The 21,263-nt window shown below is 50.7% G+C and overlaps 1 long non-coding RNA gene across 1 annotated transcript; it reads right to left on the reverse strand.

Annotated features, from left to right (window-relative positions):
- Positions 1 to 296: 296 nt before the first annotated feature.
- Positions 297 to 18,316, reverse strand: LOC125098342 (uncharacterized). Its single transcript, XR_007126801.1, has 4 exons — positions 18,220 to 18,316; positions 15,267 to 15,425; positions 14,977 to 15,157; positions 297 to 407 (listed from the first exon to the last, which is right to left on the reverse strand). It is a non-coding gene; the product is annotated as an uncharacterized LOC125098342 (long non-coding RNA).
- Between the last annotated feature and the right edge of the window lie 2,947 nt (positions 18,317 to 21,263).

Raw genomic sequence — 21,263 nt, forward strand, 5'->3', positions numbered from 1 at the left:
AGCCTCTGAGGCTGTCACAGCACAGAAGGGGCTCCCTTCCCACGGGTCCATCTTTCCCATCACAGTACGGCATATGCAGCAGCAGAGACGAAGGCCGATTGCTTTTGCCCCTGAAACTGGCTTCGCGTGATATAAACATGCCCACACTCGATCTCACCAGATGTCCGGGCATGAGATAATCACTGACATCCCCCCCTAAACTAGACACCATCAAACCCTGGGGGGATCCGCAGGTCTAACCCAGGAGGCGCAGTGGAGTCACCTGGAAGGACTAAAAGACTAAAAGGACTAAAAGACTCCAAATGAAGCAGCCTGGCAGACGTGTACCATTCCACACACGGCCCTCGACTTACATTACCACATTCAGCCCCCATGGCAGCCTGCGGAGAGGATGTTATGTTCCAATACTGCAGATGAGAAAACTGAGGGTCAGAGAGGCTCAGAAGCCTGACTGAGCCCACACAGCCCAGGTCTCCTGACCAGACTTTGGGGCAGATATGTTGCAACTGGGGGGTGGGGGGGGGGGTCCATGTACACTTGTGAGAAGAGCAGAGGCGTTGGCGGCCAGCCATCGTCTGTCTGTCCGTCCATCCATCCATCCGTCCATCCATCCAAATCATTCATTCATTTAGTCACTCATTAAACCGATATTGATTGAGCACCTGCTGTGTGTCACGCCCTGTGCTAGGGAACCAGCAACGAGCAAAGCAGCCCAAACCCACTCCTAAAGGGCTTGCAGTCTGGGAAATGGGGGGAGACAAAACTCAGGGATAGAATCATGACAGTAAGTGTAAAATGGCTTCTGTGGCAGGGCCGACAAGGCAACACAGATGGAGCCAGGAGAGCCCGTGCTGAGGCTGTGATGTCTGAGGGAGGGCTCCCTGGAGGTGGTGACACTGGTGCATGATCCAAGGCCTCAGCTCCACCTGTTGGCACACCGTGGAGGGGACCTGCCTGTGGGCTGGACATTTGAGCAAGCTGACGATTACAGCCCTGGAAATCCTAAGAGTCTGACCTGAGGTTCACATTCGAGGATTCCAATTCAATATTTTGCACTTCGAAAATTCCGTTAAAGTACAAGGTTTAAGACAAGAGGATCTAGGATCCTAAGATTCTGACTCAAGCTCTTGTAGTTTTAAGATTCTATTAAGACTTGGGAATTTAAGAGGAGGAGTCAAGATGGCGGAGAAGTAGCAGGCTGAGACTACTTCAGGTAGCGGGAGATCAGCTAAATAGCTTATCTAAAGATTGCAAACACCTACAAATCCAACGGGAGATTGAAGAGAAGAAGAACAGCAATTCCAGAAACAGAAAATCAACCACTTTCTGCAAGGTAGGACTGGCGGAGAAGTGAATCCAAAGCGACGGGAAGATAGACCGCGGGGGGAGGGGCCAGGTCCCGGCGAGCGGCGGAGCAACGGAGCAAAATCAGGACTTTTAAAAGTCTGTTCCGCTGAGGAACATCGCTCCAGAAGCTTAACTGGGGTGAAGCCCAGGCGGGGTCAGCGCGGCCTCAGGTCCCACAGGGTCACAGAAGGATCGGGGGTGTCTGAGTGTCGCAGAGCTTACCGGTATTAGAACAGGGAGGCTGGCTACAGAGACAGAGCCGAGGAGTGAGCTCTAAACTCGGGGTTGCCTTGAACCAGTCGCAGGCTCGGTCAGCTCGGAGCGCGGCCGGAGGCCAGGGTGACGGGAGTCATTGGGCACTGTTCTCTGAGGGCGCACTGAGGAGTGGGGCCCCGGGCTCTCGGCTCCTCCGGGCCGGAGACCGGGAGGCCGCCATCTTCACTCCCGTCCTCCGGAACTCTACGGAAAGCGTCAGAACAAAAGCTCCCAAAAGCAAACCCAGCAAACCCGAGCGGATTACTCAGCCCGGCCCCGGGTAAGGGCGGTGCAACTCCGCCTGGGTCAAAGACGCTTGAGAATCACTACAACAGGCCCCTCCCCCAGAAGATCAATGAGAAACCCAGTCAGGACCAAGTTCACCTACCAAGGAGTGCAGTATCAATACCAAGGAGACCGGCGGAATTCAAAGGAGAAGAAAGCAAAGCATGGAATTCATGGCTTTCTCCCCATGATTCTTTAGCCTTGCAGTTAATTTAATTTTTTTCCTCTTTTTCAATTTTTTTCTCTTTTTCTGCTAAATTTTTTTAACTTTTACCGTTTTCTTTTTTTAACGTTTTTTAAATAGTTTATCTAATATATATATTTTTTTCCTTTTTATATTTTTTATCGGCTTTCTTTTTTTAATAGTTTCTTTTTTTTTCTTTTTTCTTTTTTTTCTTCTGAACCCCTTTTTATCCCCTTTCTCCCCACTCACGATTTGGGATCTCTTCTAATTTGGCTAAACCATATTTTCCTGGGGTTGTTGCCACCCTTTTAGTATTTTACTTGCTCCTTCATATACTCTTATCTGGACAAAATGACAAGGCGGAAAAATTCACAACAAAAAAAAGAACAAGAAGCAGTACCAAAGGCTAGGGACCTAATCAATACAGACATTGGTAATAGGTCAGATATAGAGTTCAGAATGATGATTCTCAAGTTTCTAGCCGGGCTTGAAAAACGCATGGAAGATATTAAAGCAACCCTCTCGGGAGATATAAAAGCCCTTTCTGGAGAAATAAAAGAACTAAAATCTAACCAAGTTGAAATCAAAAAAGCTATTAATGAGGTGCAATAAAAAATGGAGGCTCTCACTGCTAGGATAAATGAGGCAGAAGAAAGAATTAGCGATATAGAAGACCAAATGGCAGAGAATAAAGAAGCTGAGCAAAAGAGGGACAAACAGCTACTGGACCACGAGGGGAGAATTCGAGAGATAAGTGACACCATAAGACGAAACAACATTAGAATAATTGGGATTCCAGAAGAAGAGGAAACGGAGAGGGGAGCAGAAGGTATATTGGAGAGAATTATTGGAGAGAATTTCCCCAATATGGCAAAGGGAACAAGCATCAAAATCCAGGAGGTTCAGAGAACCCCCCTCAAAATCAATAAGAATAGGTCCACACCCCGTCACCTAATAGTAAAATTGACAAGTCTTAGTGACAAAGAAAAGATCCTGAAAGCAGCCCGGGAAAAGAAGTCTGTAACGTACAATGGTAAAAATATTAGATTGGCAGCAGTCTTATCCACAGAGACCTGGCAGGCCAGAAAGAGCTGGCATGATATATTCAGAGTACTAAATGAGAAAAACATGCAGCCAAGAATACTATATCCAGCTAGGCTATCATTGAAAATAGAAGGAGAGATTAAAAGCTTCCAGGACAAACAAAAACTGAAAGAATTTGCAAACACCAAACCAGCTCTACAGGAAATATTGAAAGGGGTCCTCTAAGCAAAGAGAGACCCTCAAAGTAGTAGATCAGAAAGAAACAGAGACAATATACAATAACAGTCACCTTACAGGCAATACAATGGCACTAAATTCATATCTCTCAATACTTACCCTGAATGTTAATGGGCTAAATGCCCCAATCAAAAGACACAGGGTATCAGAATGGATAAAAAAACAAAACCCATCTATATGTTGCCTACAAGAAACTCATCTTAAACCCGAAGACACCTCCAGGTTTAAAGTGAGGGGGTGGAAAAGAATTTACCATGCTAATGGACATCAGAAGAAAGCAGGAGTGGCAATCCTTATAGCAGATCAATTAGATTTTAAGCCAAAGACTATAATAAGAGATGAGGAAGGACACTATATCATACTCAAAGGAACTGTCCAACAAGAAGATCTAACAATTTTAAATATCTATGCCCCTAACGTGGGAGCAGCCAACTATATAAACCAATTAATAACAAAATCAAAGAAACACATCGACAAGAATACAATAATAGTAGGGGATTTTAACACTCCCCTCACTGAAATGGACAGATCATCCAAGCAAAAGATCAACAAGGAAATCAAGGCCTTAAATGACACACTGGACCAGATGGACATCACAGATATATTCAGAACATTTCATCCCAAAGCAACAGAATACACATTCTTCTCTAGTGCACATGGAACATTCTCCAGAATAGATCACATTCTTGGTCCTAAATCAAGTCTCAACGGGTATCAAAAGATTGGGATCATTCCCTGCATATTTTCAGACCACAATGCTCTAAAGCGAGAACTCAATAACAAGAGGAAATTTGGAAAGAACCCAAATACATGGAGACTAAACAGCATCCTTCTAAAGAATGAATGGGTCAACCAGGAAATTAAAGAAGAATTGAAAAAATTTATGGAAACAAATGATAATGAAAACACAACAGTTCAGAATCTGTGGGACACAACAAAGGCAGTCCTGAGAGGAAAATATATAGCGGTACAAGCCTTTCTCAAGAAACAAGAAAGGTCTCAGGTACACAACCTAACCCTAACCTAAAAGAGCTGGAGAAAGAACAAGAAAGAAACCCTAAACCCAGCAGGAGAAGAGAATTCATAAAGATCAGAGCAGAAATCAATGAAATAGAAACCAAAAAAACAATAGAACAAATCAACGAAACTAGGAGCTGGTTCTTTGAAAGAATTAATAAGATTGATAAACCCCTGGCCAGACTTATCAAAAAGAAAAGAGAAAGGACCCAAATAAATAAAATCATGAATGAAAGAGGAGAGATCACAACGAACACCAAAGAAATACAGACAATTATAAGAACATACTATGAGCAACTCTACAACAAATTTGACAATCTGGAAGAAATGGATGCATTCCTAGAGACATATAAACTACCACAACTGAACCAGGAAGAAATAGAAAGCCTGAACAGACCCATAACCAGTAAGGAGATTGAAATAGTCATCAAAAATCTCCAAACAAACAAAAGCCCAGGGCCAGACGGCTTCCCGGGGGAATTCTACCAAACATTTAAAGAAGAACTAATTCCTATTCTCCTGAAACTGTTCCAAAAAATAGCAATAGAAGGAAAACTTCCAAACTCATTTTATGAGGCCAGCATCACCTTGATCCCAAAACCAGACAAGGATCCCAACAAAAAAGAGAACTACAGACCAATATCCTTGATGAACACAGATGCAAAAATTCTCGCCAAAATACTAGCCAATAGGATTCAACAGTACATTAAAAGGATTATTCACCTCGACCAAGTGGGATTTATTCCAGGGCTGCAAGGCTGGTTCAACATCCGCAAATCAATCAATGTGATACAACACATTAATAAAAGAAAGAACAAGAACCATATGATACTCTCCATAGATGCTGAAAAAGCATTTGACAAAGTACAGCATCCCTTCCTGATCAAAACTCTTCAAAGTGTAGGGATAGACGGCACATACCTCAATATTATCAAAGCCATCTATGAAAAACCCACCGCAAATATCATTCTCAATGGAGAAAAACTGAAAGCTTTTCCGCTAAGGTCAGGAACACGGCAGGGATGTCCGTTATCACCACTGCTATTCAACATAGTACCAAAAGTCCTAGCCTCAGCAATCAGACAACAAAAGGAAATTAAAGGCATCCAAATCGGCAAAGAAGAAGTCAAACTATCACTCTTTGCAGATGATATGATACTATATGTGGAAAACCCAAAAGACTCCACTCCAAAACTGCTAGAACTTGTCCAGGAATTCAGTAAAGTGTCAGGATATAAAATCAATGCACAGAAATCAGTTGCATTTCTCTACACCAACAACAAGACAGAAGAAAGAGAAATTAAGGAGTCCATCCCATTTACAATTGCACCCAAAACTATAAGATACCTAGGAATAAACCTAACCAAAGAGACTAAGAATCTATACTCAGAAAACTATAAAGTACTCATGAAAGACATTGAGGAAGACACAAAGAAATGGAAAAATGTTCCATGCTCCTGGATTGGAAGAATAAATATTGTGAAAATGTCTATGCTACCTAAAGCAATCTACACATTTAATGCAATTCCTATCAAAGTACCATCCATTTTTTTCAAAGAAATGGAACAAATAATCCTAAAATTTATATGGAACCAGAAAAGACCTCGAATAGCCAAAGGAATATTGAAAAAGAAAGCCAAAGTTGGTGGCATCACAATTCCGGACTTCAAGCTCTATTACAAAGCTGTCATCATCAAGACAGCATGGTACTGGCACAAAAACAGACACATAGATCAATGGAACAGAATAGAGAGCCCAGAAATGGACCCTCAACTCTATGGTCAACTCATCTTCGACAAAGCAGGAAAGAATGTCCAATGGAACAAAGACAGCCTCTTCAATAAATGGTGTTGGGAAAATTGGACAGCCACATGCAGAAAAATGAAATTGGATCATTTCCTTACACCACACACGAAAATAGACTCAAAATGGATGAAGGATCTCAATGTGAGAAAGGAATCCATCAAAATCCTCAAGGAAAACACAGGCAGCAACCTCTTCGACGTCAGCCGCAGCAACATCTTCCTAGGAACATCCCCAAAGGCAAGGGAAGCAAGGGCAAAAATGAACTTTTGGGATTTTATCAAGATCAAAAGCTTTTGCACAGCAAAGGAAACAGTGAACAAAACCAAAAGACAACTGACAGAATGGGAGAAGATATTTGCAAATGACATATCAGATAAAGGGCTAGTGTCCAAAATCTATAAAGAACTTAGCAAACTCAACACCCAAAGAACAAATAATCCAATCAAGAAATGGGCAGAGGACATGAACAGACATTTCTGCAAAGAAGACATCCAGATGGCCAACAGACACATGAAAAAGTGCTCCATATCCCTCGGCATCAGGGAAATACAAATCAAAACCACCATGAGATATCACCTCACACCAGTCAGAATGGCTAAAATTAACAAGTCAGGAAATGACAGATGCTGGCGAGGATGCGGAGAAAGGGGAACCCTCCTACACTGTTGGTGGGAATGCAAGCTGGTGCAACCACTCTGGAAAACAGCATGGAGGTTCCTCAAAATGTTGAAAATAGAACTACCCTATGACCCAGCAATTGCACTGCTGGGTATTTACCCTAAAGATACAAACATAGTGATCCGAAGGGGCACGTGCACCCGAATGTTTATAGCAGCAATGTCTACAATAGCCAAACTATGGAAAGAACCTAGATGTCCATCTACAGACGAATGGATAAAGAAGATGTGGTATATATACACAATGGAATACTATGCAGCCATCAAAAGAAATTAAATCTTGCCATTTGCGACGACGTGGATGGAACTAGAGGGTATCATGCTTAGCGAAATAAGTCAATCGGAGAAAGACAACTATCATATGATCTCCCTGATATGAGGGAGAGGAGATGCAACATGGGGGGTCGAGGGGGTAGGAGAAGAGTAAATGAAACAAGATGGGATTGGGAGGGAGACAAACCATAAGTGACTCTTAATCTCACAAAACAAACTGAGTGTTGATGGGGGGAGGGGGTTGGGAGAGGGGGTGGGGTTATGGATATTGGGGAGGGTATGTGCTATGGTGAGTGTTGTGAAGTGTGTAAACCTGGCGATTCGCAGACCTGTACCCCTGGGGTAAAAATATATGTTTATAAAGCTGTAAAAAAAAAAAAGAAAAAGAAAAAAGAAAGGATGAATACCCAAGTTTTGTAGCAACATGGACGGGACTGGAAGAGATTATGCTGAGTGAAATAAGTCAAGCAGAGAGAGTCAATTATCATATGGTTTCACTTATTTGTGGAGCATAACAAATAGCATGGAGGACAAGGGGAGATGGAGAGGAGAAGGGAGTTGAGGGAAATTGGAAGGGGAGGTGAACCATGAGAGACTATGGACTCTGAAAAACGATCTGAGAATTTTGAAGGGGTGGGGGGTGGGAGGTTGGGGGCACCAGGTGGTGGGTATTGTAGAGGGCACGGATTGCATGGAGCACTGGGTGTGGTGCAAAAATAATGAATACTGTTATGCTGAAAAAAATAAAAAAAAAATTTAAAAAAAAAAAAAAAAAAAAAAAGATACAAACATAGTGATCCAAAGGGGCACATGCACCCGAATGTTTATAGCAGCAATGTCTACAATAGCCAAACTATGGAAAGAACCTAGATGTCCATCAACAGACGAATGGATAAAGAAGATGTGGTATATATACACAATGGAATACTATGCAGCCATCAAAAGAAATGAAATCTTGCCATTTGCGACGACGTGGATGGAACTAGAGGGTATCATGCTTAGCGAAATAAGTCAATCGGAGAAAGACAACTATCATATGATCTCCCTGATATGAGGGAGAGGAGATGCAACATGGGGGGTTAAGGGGGTAAGAGAAGAGTGAATGAAACAAGATGGGATTGGGAGGGAGACAAACCATAAGTGACTCTTAATCTCACAAAACAAACTGAGGGTTGATGGGGGGAGGGGGGTTGGGAGAGGGGGGGTGGGGTTATGGATATTGGGGAGGGTATGTGCTATGGTGAGTGCTGTGAAGTGTGTAAACCTGGCGATTCGCAGACCTGTACCCCTGGGGATAAAAATATATGTTTATAAAGCTCTAAAAAAAAAAAAAAAAAAAGAAAAAGAAAAAGAAAAAAGAAAGGATGAATACCCAAGTTTTGTAGCAACATGGACAGGACTGGAAGAGATTATGCTGAGTGAAATAAGTCAAGCAGAGAGAGTCAATTATCATATGGTTTCACTTATTTGTGGAGCATAACAAATAGCATGGAGGACAAGGGGAGATGGAGAGGAGAAGGGAGTTGAGGGAAATTGGAAGGGGAGGTGAACCATGAGAGACTATGGACTCTGAAAAACGATCTGAGAATTTTGAAGAGGTGGTGGGTGGGAGGTTGGGGGCACCAGGTGGTGGGTATGGTAGAGGGCACGGATTGCATGGAGCACTGGGTGTGGTGCAAAAATAATGAATACTGTTATGCTGAAAAAATAAAAAAATAATTAAAAAAAAAAAAGACTTGGGAATTTAAGACTCTGGGATTTAAAAGCTATCTGCCAGGTCCCTAGAGGCTGGATTCCAGCATGGCGGCCTTGTTGCTGGAGAAGCACCTGCCAGAACCTTCCATCCACTGGATGGGAGTTTCCCCTTGCTCAGAAAGTGGAAGTGTATGCCGCTCTCTGTGGCACGGAGAATGCCAAGTTGTCCTGCAGTCCCAGAGTCAGGTGCTCCTCTTATCTACATGTTCCAGTTTCCAGAATAAATATTAGAAGACAAGTCTGGGGAGAATTTCTGTATGTATGTGAGCTAATTCCTCCAGCCAGCGGCTGATCCAGACACGGATTTTAACAAGTTGCCAATCCTTTTCTCTCTGCAAGGCGGGGCTGGTGATGGTGCTGCCGCGAGCCCAGCAGAGGCAGAAGGGACGAAGGGCCTCTGTGTGCAGAGGCTTCCAGAAGATGGGAGGAGGCAGGAAGGACAGAGCATCCCCCAGCTGGTGTCAGCCACGTGGGCACAGGTGGGGCCCTTCTCTGCGGGGCATCTGGAGGCTCCCGGGAACCCCAGGGTCTGGGCTCACTCGGGCTGGTGCAGTAGGAGCCTCCCCAGAGGGTTGGGAGGGACAGGGCGGCTGCCGCATGGGGCAGACACTGCGCTGGCCCCTGGCTGGGCTTCCAAGTCAGACCGACAGGGGGGGTACCTCAGCTCCCACGCACCAGCTCAACCATGTGACCTTGAAGACACCACTTCACCCCCCTGGATTCAGTTTCTTCAGTGGGACCACTGGTCCTGACTTCCTGCTGCCCAGTGGTTCCCGGGACTGAAGGGAGCCCCCAGCACAGGGCCGGGACCTGGTATCAGTCCCAGCAAACACCCTCATGCCCCCTGCTGGGCACCAGGCCCCACTTGGAGCACTTTACACAGGTGCATCCTTGCCCAGCCTGAGAGAGGGGCTGGAATGACCCCCTTCACAGAGCAGGAAACTGAGGCACAGGGAGCTTGAGTATCTAGCCTGACAGCAGGTAGTTGATCTAAAGGCCTGCGAACATGTGTAAAAACACTTAGGTTTTCCCCACAACCCTCCTTGCTGGGTGTCAGGAATTGGCCACACGACAGCACCGACAGCCAGGGATTGGCCTTCATTCTGCTGCAGAGACCGATGCTGGGGTCACAGCCCGGCAGCAGGAAAATGCAGGGGATGCCTCCAGCCTTGGCTGGCGCTGCCATCTCCCTAGGACACCGCCAGTCCATCCACTCATACTTTGAGGCCCGGGACCTGTGCTCTCCGTGCGCAGCCCCACCCCACCGTCCCATGCACCCCCTGCCTCCTCCCTCATTGTGAGTAGGGGCTGAAAAGCAGGATCTGACCTCAGGACCTGCTGCTTCTCCTCACTCCTCCCTTCTTCCAGCAAATTCCACCAAGGGTAGCCCCTGCCAGGTGAATCTTATCTCACTTTCCAGGAGGGAAGACCAGCCCTAGGACCTTGGTATTATTAACCCACCATAGGAAGACTCCCAGTCACAAAGGTCTTGTAATCTCCTGAGGCCACAGGCCCCGCTAGCAGGTGGCAGTCCGGGACCTCTGACCCCAGTGATCTGGGATTGCTGACCCCACTCTGGTCACCAGGATCACCTGGTGGGGTTCACGGAGCATTTGGTCCGTTTGGAGGCTCTCCAGTGCCCCCTCAGGTCCATCCCTCCTTCCTACAGCCCTGAGGGTGGGAGTCACGCCTCGTTCCCACCGCCCCACACCACTGCCGGCGAGGTGCGTGCACTGACCGTGAGCAGATTGGACGTGCCTTGCTTGAGCGTTACAGGTGACGTGCTCAGGCTCCGGGTAATTCACTCACAACAACTGGCGGTAAACACGGACCCGCTTTATTGCACTCACCCGGTAGGCATCATTTCAACTCCTCTGCCCTTCACTCTGAGACTCACCGGTGCTGGCTGCCTGAGGCCTATCGATTAGCAAACTGTTAACATTTATGACTAGTTGGAATTAATTGGCCAAATTGAGGGGTGAGTTTGTCTCAGGCCAAGGCTCTGTGGTCCGGGCTCTGTGAGCCTGGAAGGGGGGAGACTCTGTAACGGAAACACCAGCCACAGAGACACCTGGGTCCCTGTCCTTCAGATGCTCTGACGGGGTCTGTCCCGGCCTGGGTTCAGACTGCCGTCCTCATGCACCTGCCCTGTGGCCCCAGCCCCCGGTCTTGCCGCCTCAGACAGCCTTAGCCTGACTTTCAAGACTTTTCAAGATGCCTCTGTCCTTCTTCCACCCTGAGTCCCTCCACACACTTGCCCTGCACTGGGGCCACACCACAGTATCCCCAGCACCAGATGGAACTGGGTTCTGTCAGGCCACTGGACTTTTGTACATGCTGGTTCTCTTACCCTCTCTTCTTCCTCCCTTGGCCAGTTCCTGCCAAGGTGAGGTCGCTCTGTGCTCTGGCTCTTTCCTTTCCCCCATTCCACCCCCAAACTGCTCTGGGACTCTGAGTGGCTCCCCCATTAGCCGCCACAGGATTCAGGAGCAGAGACAGGCTCAGGCATGTGGCAAAGGCCTGAGTCAGGGTGTTTGGCTGCAGGAAGGAAGCTCATCCTGGGTTTGCACCCCTGATCCCAGGCCCCGCCAGGAACAAGGACAGGGATGCTTGAATGCGGAACAGCCCTGCAGCCCAGCAACGCTCCTCGCGGTCCCTATGCTTCACCACAGAGACACCAAGACCCAAGAGGGCAGGAGGACAAAGAGACAAAAGAGCCAGGTGGGGCTGATGAGATAGACGCACAGAGCAAGGTGATGGGAAAGTGGGGGGCTGCACCCTAGAGAGAGGAGTAGCTGTCTCCACTCACCTGAACCCAGCCTCCTGGTGATGTGGGCAGTATGGGGAGTAGAGGGGTTGGGAGAAGTGTGGGGAAGGTAGGCAGTATGGAGGCAGTGTGGGGGGCATGGGCGGTGTGGGTGGAGGTGGGGGGTGTGGGGATGTAGTGGGTAGTGGGTGACATGCAGGGTTATGGAGGGCATGGATGATGTGGGTGGTGTGGGGGGTGTGGGGGATGTGAGGGTGGGAGTAATGTGTGCAGATGGTACAGGGGGTGGGGGCGGTGGGGGAATGAGGGTGCAGGGGTGTGGAGGGGTATGAGTAGTGTGGGTGGGGGCGTGTGGGGGAGTGTGGGTGCCACAGGGCAGTGTGGGGGGTGGGGATGTGGGAGGTGTGGGGGTGATGTGTGTGGGATGGAGTGTGGGGTTTGGGGTGTGTGGGAGGTGTGGCGTTGGAGGATACGGGCGGTACAAGCACAGGCTGGGGTCAGACACCCCAGGGTTCAAGTCCATTTCTGCCCCACACTCAATGAGTGCCCGTGAGCAAGTCACTCAGCCCCTCTGTGCCTCAGTTTCCTCATCTGCAGCATGGAGATTAGGACAGCACCTGGCTCTTGGGACTGTGGTGTGGGAGAGTGAGATAATGCCAAGGCAGGGCCCGCTGGGGGCTGACAGCATGTCAGTGCCACCTCTGGATGCCCACATGACCAGTGGGCCAGTGGTGACATGCTGGCATCAGCGTGTGGTATGCGGGTCCACAGACACCTTCCCACACGTGTTCTTATCCGATCCCCACAGGACCATTTTGAAGATGCGGAAGATCAAGCTTAGAAAGACGAACAGTTTCGTGTCACAGTGAGCACGAGGACCTGATCGAGGGGCCCTGGGCTTCGCACAGCCCAGGAGCGATGGGGCTCTGAGCGAGCTTCCACGCCCTCTCTCACACATGGCAGTCTGCACTAGAGAAGCGTTCTTAGTCCCAGCTGTCAACAGGGAGTGGTCACGTGTGCTGCCCACGCAGGCGTGAGCCCCAACAGAGCGACTCCGGAGCCCTTGCTTCCCACCCCAGCATGCAGGCCGGCCCGACACGGTGACTGACCCATGCCGGGGACTGGCCCAGCTGCGCCCTTGGGGAGGAGCCATCCTCCTGCAGGTAACCTTGGTCCATGTTCTTGAAACAGGGATCGGTGTCCAGCAGAGGATTTGGCCTGATTTCTGCTCAGCCTCAAGTGACTTTCATAACACACGGCCCCCTCTGGTGAGTTAAGTGTCTAAACCACAGACCTAAGTGGGTAACTGAACATTTGCAGGGGTGGGAGAGGGCCCCTGTGGCACATTCCTCATGGGCCAAAGGAGACCAGGGCACCTTCTGAGCGTGGATCCCAAGGAGAGGCAGAGGCTGGAGGAGAGAGAACTTTCAGAGATGGGGCAGAGAGCAGCTCACTGGAGACTCGCAGGTCATAGGTGCCGAGGGCAGAGGCTGAGAGACAACAGAGACACTGGGTGGTGCTAGGGGAGGGGTCTGGTCACCTCCAGGTTCTTCCTGCCTGAACTCAGCATCCCTGGGCCACCTCTGACCAGCACCCCGATCTCCACTCCAGCACGGGGCCTAGGGACACTCTTAGTAATTATCTTTAAAGAGTGTTCGAGAATGAATCTTCCTATAAAAACTCGGGTCAACAGTAATGAAAGGAAGGAATTCCTCTTTCCAGGATGACTCTGTGTTCTCTAAGCCAAATGGCTACAGACCTATCACGCCAGCCCCAACCTCTCTGAGCTCTTAAACATTCAGCTGCCTGCTCTCATTTCACTGGAGGCCTGGCCAGCATCTTAAACCTTCCTGTCCCAAACAGGGCTCTGCACTTCCTCCCCCAAGCCACTGCTCCCTGGCAGACTGGCTCAGGGCAGGTCACAGCCACCCTCGCTCTGGGCTCAGACATCCACGCCCCCCCACATCGGAGCCATCAGCAAGTCCTAGAGGAGTGAGTGCACATGTAGAAGTCCCCTTCTCAGATCAGCCCACTTACCTTTACTCCACGGACACGGCCCAGGCCCACTTCCCACCCTTCTGCCCCCAGCTCTGCCCAGTTCTCTGCTCCACTCCCCGTGGATGAGCCAGTTCCAACCACCTGCCCCACATCTCAAGCCTGGAGCCGTCCGGGAGCACAAACACCAGACTCCGCACATCCCTTGGCTACCTGTCTGCTGAGGCCCTGCAGGTGCAGAACATTCCCACAGTCGCAAAGAAAGTTCAGAAGAAGAAGCTAGCATTTACTCTCAAATTCCTTTTGGAAAGAAAGTTTCTCTCCAAAAAAGACAGAATAACACATCATAAAACACAGCCCCTCCCAAAAAAATTAGTTGGCAATTTTATGGCACCAGAAAATACTGACTTTTTTTTCCCCTCATTTTATCAAGTGCCTACGACAGGCTTACCCCAGGCTGCCATGACATTGGGTTCAAGTCTGTCCACCGGTCTCATTCAGGACTGTTGCATCATGTCCCCTCCAGAGTCTGGGCTAGTGAGGGTGGGGGAGTGGCAGGGAGGGTGGGCACCAGCATGAGGCATTCACTCCACGGACACAATTCCATCCCCCCACCGCCCATGCCCCTGCCTCCTGCCCAATTCCCCCTCCCTCGTCTGCTTCAGGCTTGGGATTCCAGATTCGGGCCCAGCCAGCCCCAGCCTGGGACTCCGTGGCTAAAGGAGCCAAGACAGCACCAACCATGGGTCCACAAAGCGAGTCCTGCTCGCTGCTCTGCCCCCCGATCATTCAATGATCTGGGCCTCAGTTTCCCCAACTGTACCATGAAGGGTTGGATTGAATGTTCAGCTGGTGCCTCCCCCTCTGGTGGTCCAGGAATCTCTGATTCTGGGCAGCAAGATCTTGCTGAGATATTCGTGGGAAATGGCACAAGTCCTAGTCTGATGGTCTCTCTTCAGGAGGTGAGAAAGGAGAACAGACCTCATCACGATTCCGATCCATGAACACCACGACCAGAGACCAGAGGACCCAGCTGTGTGCCTATAATGGCTGGCCTGGCTGCCAGGGGAGCTTTGGTTTCTGTGTGAGTGGAACAAGATGAAACTGTGAGCAAAAACAATGCGCCCCTTCCCAGAGATGGGGTTTAGGAGGAGCTGAGCCAGGGACAAGGAGTGAAGCCCTTCCTGGATGATAGAGACTTGGGGAAGACAGGCCACAGTGGGGCGGGGGGGCAGGGGAAGAAATCCGATGGCAGGAGAGGGCATAGGAGATGGGGCAGGGAGGGTCACCATCAGCGACAGCACCAGAATAACAGCCAGGAATGAGAAGCCTACTATGCACCGATGTCCTCAGCAAAGCCGCAAGCCCAGGGCCTGGCGCACAGTAGGTGACACGTGGATGCGCTGATTAATCCCGGGGCTTCAGGGAGGTCCATCTGTGATCCTTTTGAAACCACATCTCCACGCATTTCTGATGTCTCAGGCCAGCTGTCAGGTACCACTACAAGTGAAACCTCTGAAGGAAAAAGACAGCAGTTCTCCAGAGATAGAAAGTGTGGGTTTGATCCAGAAAATAAATATGGTCCCCACCGTGGAGAAGCTCTCATCCCACGAAGGAGGCTAACCTGGAAACAAAGGGGGAAGAGCATGGCTGTTGTCTCTGTAATCACTGCCTCTGTTTTACAGGGAGAAGATGGCATCCCAGAGAAGTCTAGTGATTTGCCTGAGGTCACACAGCTTGGGAAGGCAGGCCAGGTCCAAACCCCAGGCATCTACGTAGCACCCTGGAAGGTAAGAATCCCCATCATGGCCACAGTTGGGGAGATGAGTCTGCCTCCCTCCCTGCCTCACCACAGACACCCGTTTCCTTGTACTGAGCCCGCAGAAGGGTGACAGCGGCCCCGTGTGCAGGAAAACACGGATCTGCATGGCTCTGTGTGTGTGTGTGAGGGGGGGGGGGTTCTTGGTGAGCCTGTGAAGAAGCAGGGACTATCTCCGGAGCAGAGACCTGTGGGGGTGAGAGCCACACCCCTTCCCCACCCAGGCCAGCTTTCCAGACAGGGTGGGAGCTGAGCCAGCAATTCTTCCAATCTCAACTCCCTGCCCCCTCCTGCCCACCCTTCCTCCCTCCCTTCCTTCCAAAGATGCCAGTTAGGTACAGACCCGGCTATGGGGACAACAGACAGGTTCTTGCCCTGCGTGGACAGCCCATCTCTTACAAGCGTAGGGACAGAGGGAGACTGGGGTGACAGCAGTCGTGTGTCTCTTAAGCAGACATGAGGAGCACCTGCCAGGTGACAGCCTCTGTATAAGGTGAACTGACAGTCAGCAAAGCCACATGGTTGCTGCCCCACGGAGCTCACAATCTAGAAGACAAGATGAGCTTATTCTAAAGCCATACAATCGGGGCGCCCGCTTGCTCAGTCAGTGGAGTGTGCAACCCTTGATCTCGGGGTCGTGAGTTCGAGCCCCATATTGGGCATGGAGCCTGCTTAAGAAAATAATAAAACTGCACAATTAACAACAGTAACATTGGCCTAAAGAACAGGCTCCCGGTGGCCAGGAAGCATGTAATGGGGTGTGGGGGTCAGAGGAGGCTGGACAAGGCTTTCCTGAGTATGGATGCCTGAACTTGGGTCTGGTGGAGGGAGCAGGAATTATCCATCAGAGGAATAGTGCTCCCTAACCTGGTCCTCAGCTCAGGTTTGGCTGTTTTCCGCTTAAAAATCAACAGTCGAGGGACAAGTGAGAAAGGGAAGGTTGCTTTATTTATTTATTTATTTAACATTTTATTTGTTTATTTGACAAAGAGAGACATAGCAAAATAGGGAACACAAGCAGGGGGAGGGGGAGAGGTAGAAGCAGGCTTCCTGCCAAGCGGGAAGCCTGATGTGGGGTTCGATCCCAAGATCCTGGGATCGTGACCTGAGCCAAAGGCAGACACTTAACAGTTGAGTCACACAGGCACCCTGAAAGGTTGCTTTATTTAAGAAGTTGGCAATCTGGGTAGATGATGGACTAATGTCTCAGACCCTATCTCCCCTGTACAGGCGAAGCCAGAGGTTTCTAAAGGGGAAGGCGCAGGACAAAAGGAAGGGCTTCTGCGCAGAAGCGGGTGCCCACGCGGTGAGTCTTATGTGGGCATGACCCTGCAGGCTTGCTGGCATCCATGGGATGTTTGGGAAAGGAGTCAGGCCCCATCTTCTGGGAAAGATACTTCCTTCTCTCCTCAAGGCCAGTGGTCTGCAGGTCTCAAAGAAAGGAAGTTAGTTCTGCTACAGATCAAGGGACTTAGGTCAGCAAGCAAGGAGTACATAAGCTTGAAGCAGGTTAGCCTTTAAGATGGGCTGGAGGTCCTGTGGCTGGAAGCAGGGCAGTGTACTTAGTGCACATGAAGAGCTTTAAGACCCATGTAACTGAAAGGCAGGTAGGTGGGGACCTAGAGAAGGGGGCCCAGGCCAGGCCCTATGTGGCCTCACATTCTGGGCTAAAGATTTGAGTCTTCAATCCCTAGAATGGCAGGACCCTTGGAGTATTTAAAGTGGTAGCACCAGAAAGGAAAGTTTGGGTTGGGTTCATTAAATGCTCACTCATCCATCTAACAGATATGACCTTGACACACTCTGACCTGGTGTTCATCCACCCTCTTCCTCATGGTCACACCTCACCTGGCTCTGACCCACAGGATAAACCCACACACACTTCTGTGCCCTCCCCCACACCCCAGCAGCCTGGGTGCTTCCCTGCAGAGACATTGCCGACTTATGCACCAGGCCCCCAGCAGCACCACCAAGTCAGTACAAGTCAGACTTGGACTCTGGAGGGTGGCAGGAGAGGACAGGTTTTCATCTCCTCCCTGACATTTCCCCTCCAGACCAGAAGGTCCAGGAGAGCAGGTCAGTGTTGTAGTCATCTCACGCACAGCTATCTTCCTGGGACCTCGTGCGGTGCAGCACAAGCAGCAGGACTGGGAAGCCTGGGTGGGGGGGTGAAGGGGAAGAACTTGTCCAGTGTGAGGACAGAAGATGAAGAACACTGGGAACACATGGGTGGTGAGAAGTGAGGAAAGCAGAACAGAGAAAGTGGTTCACACTGTGACCTGTTCCATTTGAAGCAAGTACAAGTTGCTCTGGGCCTCAGGTGCATGTGAGCACTAATCTACATCTCGGTAGAGCTTTGGGGAGTGAAATGTTTCTTATGAGTGTCATTCACACTAAGCTGGGGACGTTGTGAGAGGCCAGAGGCCAGAGGGCAATCTCAGGTCCACAGCCTGGGGAAGAGCAGAGGCCCTGATCCCAGCTGGGCTTGGGGTGTCTGGCCCACCGCTGCCAAGGCGGAACACTTGGGCTGAGGTCCCGGGATGCAAAGAGACCTCCAGTCGTGCCCTCTCAAACACTTGTCCCCAGGTCATGGCCTCCTGGGACCCCCGTGTGACCTCTGCTTGTCCCTCCCAGACTCACCTCACCCATCGATGGGTGAGGGCCGAGCCGGGGCTGGCCAGGCTGTCCCAGGTTCCCCAGCATGTCACACTCAACCCCCACCTGAGTGTCCCTCCTGAAATACCCAAGAAACGCTCACCAAGATGTCCTAATACCCTGGGAACCCTCGGTACGTGGCTGGGTCTCTGCTGCCCTCACTGTCAGCTATCAGCTGCCTTGTCTATAATACAGGAATACTTGACTCATTCAGCAAATATGTAGTAGGTACCTGGAGGGTCCCAGGCCTTGTCCTAGGTGCAGAGCGGTACGGACAAGCCAGGTCCTTGCTTCCATGGCTTTCCATCTAGTGGACAGTCCTCCAGTGCTCCAGGCTTGAGGAGATCAGGGTGACAGACATAGGACCCAGAACCCAGGTCCCAGGAAAGTTGTATAGAATGAAAGCCCCCAGCAGGGACAGGACCTGGGCTCTGGGGTTTCAGAGCCATGGACACATCCTTACTCTGGCTCTGAGGGTTAGTGCTGCTTCCCCACAGACGTGAGGAAAGGCTCGGAGAGGTCAAGTGCATTGACCAAGGGCGCACAGCTAGCCCGGGAGGACCCGGATCAGATCCTGTTCCCATGCTCTTCCCATGAACCCCGTCTGCGTTTCTGGTCCCAAAGACGATTTCTGCAGCTGGGATCAGATCCCTGGTCTGTTTCCATGTCTGCCTCCTGCCTTAGGCTTCCCCAGTACCAGGTTGCCGTGTCTTGGTCTCAGTCGCATCCCAAAGCCAGTCCGTGCCCCATGCACAAGAGGGAGGTCAAAGGAATGAGCAAACCAGATTCTCTTGGTTTCAGTTTCCTCCCCTGAAAAATGGGTTGACTGATTCCTCCCTCACAATGTGGCTTCAAGGATTCAAAGTCTGATGTGAACACACTAGGTCATTGGCAAAATTGTCTGCAGTTATCTCAGAGCCCTTAGCCAGCATGCTGGCCCTCTGCCAGGTGACTCTGCATTTCCTTCCATGGAGATGTGGCCTCACCCCACACCCACCCCCTTGTATCTGGCCTGGTCTCGTGACTTTCTCCGGCCCCAAGAATGTGCCAAATTGGCATTGCCCTGGTTCTGCCCCAGACATCAGGATACTGTGCTTCTCCCTCTCTCCGGGACCCCAGGACTGCCACGGGCGGAAGTCCAGACACTAGCCTATAGACCAGAGCCATGCCAGTCCATCAGCAACCGCAGAGCCCCAGGGCCAGGCAAGAGCCCAGCCAGACCGGCCAAGCGTACCCCTGTCCACAGCCCACTGCCTCCAGTCATGCGAGCTGGAGGTCCTGGGCCAGCTGGCCTCCGAGGGTCCCCAGCCTCGTGAGCCACATCAGCGTGTCTCGTTCGAGGCCATTCAAGGTCTCTGCAGGTTGGGCGAGTGCTACCCCCAACAGGTGGCTGACAGAGCAGGCAAAATGCCTGAAGGCAGCTGGCTTTCAGTGAGTGTCACCCCCTCACGCCTTCCCACAGGAGGCAACAAGGAAAAATCCATCACGAGCGTTCCAGGGCACTGCTCATAATAGAACGGGAAGCGTGGGGGAGAACGGCTGCTATCCCAGGACAGATCAGGGGCTGGAAACTTCCCCGCAGTCTGAACGCCGGGAGTGGGAGGAGGTAGACACGGAGCCCTCTCTCTGTGCAGACACTCTGAGAAGATAAAAGAAACTTGACTTATCAGCGGCGCTCACGACATCGGCGGCAGGTGAAGATGCATTTTTAACAATTCAGCCTTGCAGACTCTCACAATTTATCTCAATAAATGCCAGGGTGACTTGCTCCTTTCCCTTCCCCCTGCTATGAAATGCTCAGGGAAGAGTTCTGGGAAAAGATGAAGGATTGACATGCAGAAAAACTCACATTGAGATTTTCTGATAACATTTCATCAGCCACGCTCTGTGCTGAGCAAGCCGAGCAGACCGGCGGGCTGAGACGGACAAGGCTGAGCTGAGCCAGGCAGGGGTGGGGTGGGGATGAGTGGCTCTGGAAGCCCTGGGGGTGAGGCAGATGGGGGAGGAAGGGGACCCACATTTAAAGGAACCCACCCTTAGGCCAGGAGCAAAGGGCCCCTGCTCCATATCCTCCCACGGGAGGAGGCCCTGCTCTGGTCCCACAGCTCAGCCACCCCATAGGGATTCTGCAGGGCCCAGAGGATGTGCCCCCCGCCCCCGAGCCTATGCCTCCCCTGTACACCACATCCTACCCGTTCAGGCTCCTGGAGTTCCTGGCCCAAAGGCCCCAAACCTGTTTTAGACCCAGGGCAGGACTCTTCCTCCTTTCGCTCCCCCAAAAGAAGTCCACACTGCGTGTGTGAGCACCCTGAGGCCCCTGGGGGCCACAAGGCAGCTGTCTAGAGAGAGTAGAAGGTACAGATGGCCCTTGGATGTACAGACTATGGACTCAAGCACAAGTCAGGCCTTGGTAGTTGAGGACAGATCTGGGGGAGGGAAGAGGAGGGGTAAGGCATGAGGATCCCAGGAACACACTTGCCCTGCAAGTGACTCAGGGTCGGGGCCCCAGCCGTAGGGCTCCTACCCTTGCATCAACCCTTCCCGCTCTCCCTAGCTGAACCCTCCCGCAGTCCCAGGGGAGGCAACATTACTCCTGCTCCGTAGATAGACAAAGTGGGGCTCAATAGCCCAAGGGCAACGGCCAGCCCAAGATCACACTCAGGGGGCAAGGGACAGAGCCAGGATTAAAAGCCCATCTGCCTACTCCCGGACCTAGTCGGGGTTGGGGAGGCAGTTCAGGGCAAGAGTCGGGACACGGATATGTACCAGCCCACTTGGGGGGTGCACCCTTCCCTGTCCTTGCCAGCTGGGTGATGCCGCACAATTACATGGTCCTTGGCACCTCAGCCTTCTCAACTGTACATTGGATGAGGATTCAAGTTCACAATCCACCTTAGTCTGCTTGGGCTGTTATAACAAAATACCATCGACCAGGCGGCTAGGACACACAATTATCTCCAGCAGTTCTGAAGGCTGAGAAGTCCAAGATCAAGGTGCTGGCAGAATGGTTCCTGGTGAGGGCTCACTTCCTGGCTCAGAGACAGCCACCATCTTGCCGTGTGCTAACGTGACCTCTTCTTGTGTGAGCAAGGAGAGAGAGAGCTCTGGTTTCTCTTCCTCTTCTTACTGGGACCCCAGTCCCATTAT

The sequence above is a fragment of the Lutra lutra genome, chromosome 4, assembly GCF_902655055.1.
Source record: "Lutra lutra chromosome 4, mLutLut1.2, whole genome shotgun sequence".
Lineage (NCBI taxonomy): Eukaryota > Metazoa > Chordata > Mammalia > Carnivora > Mustelidae > Lutra > Lutra lutra.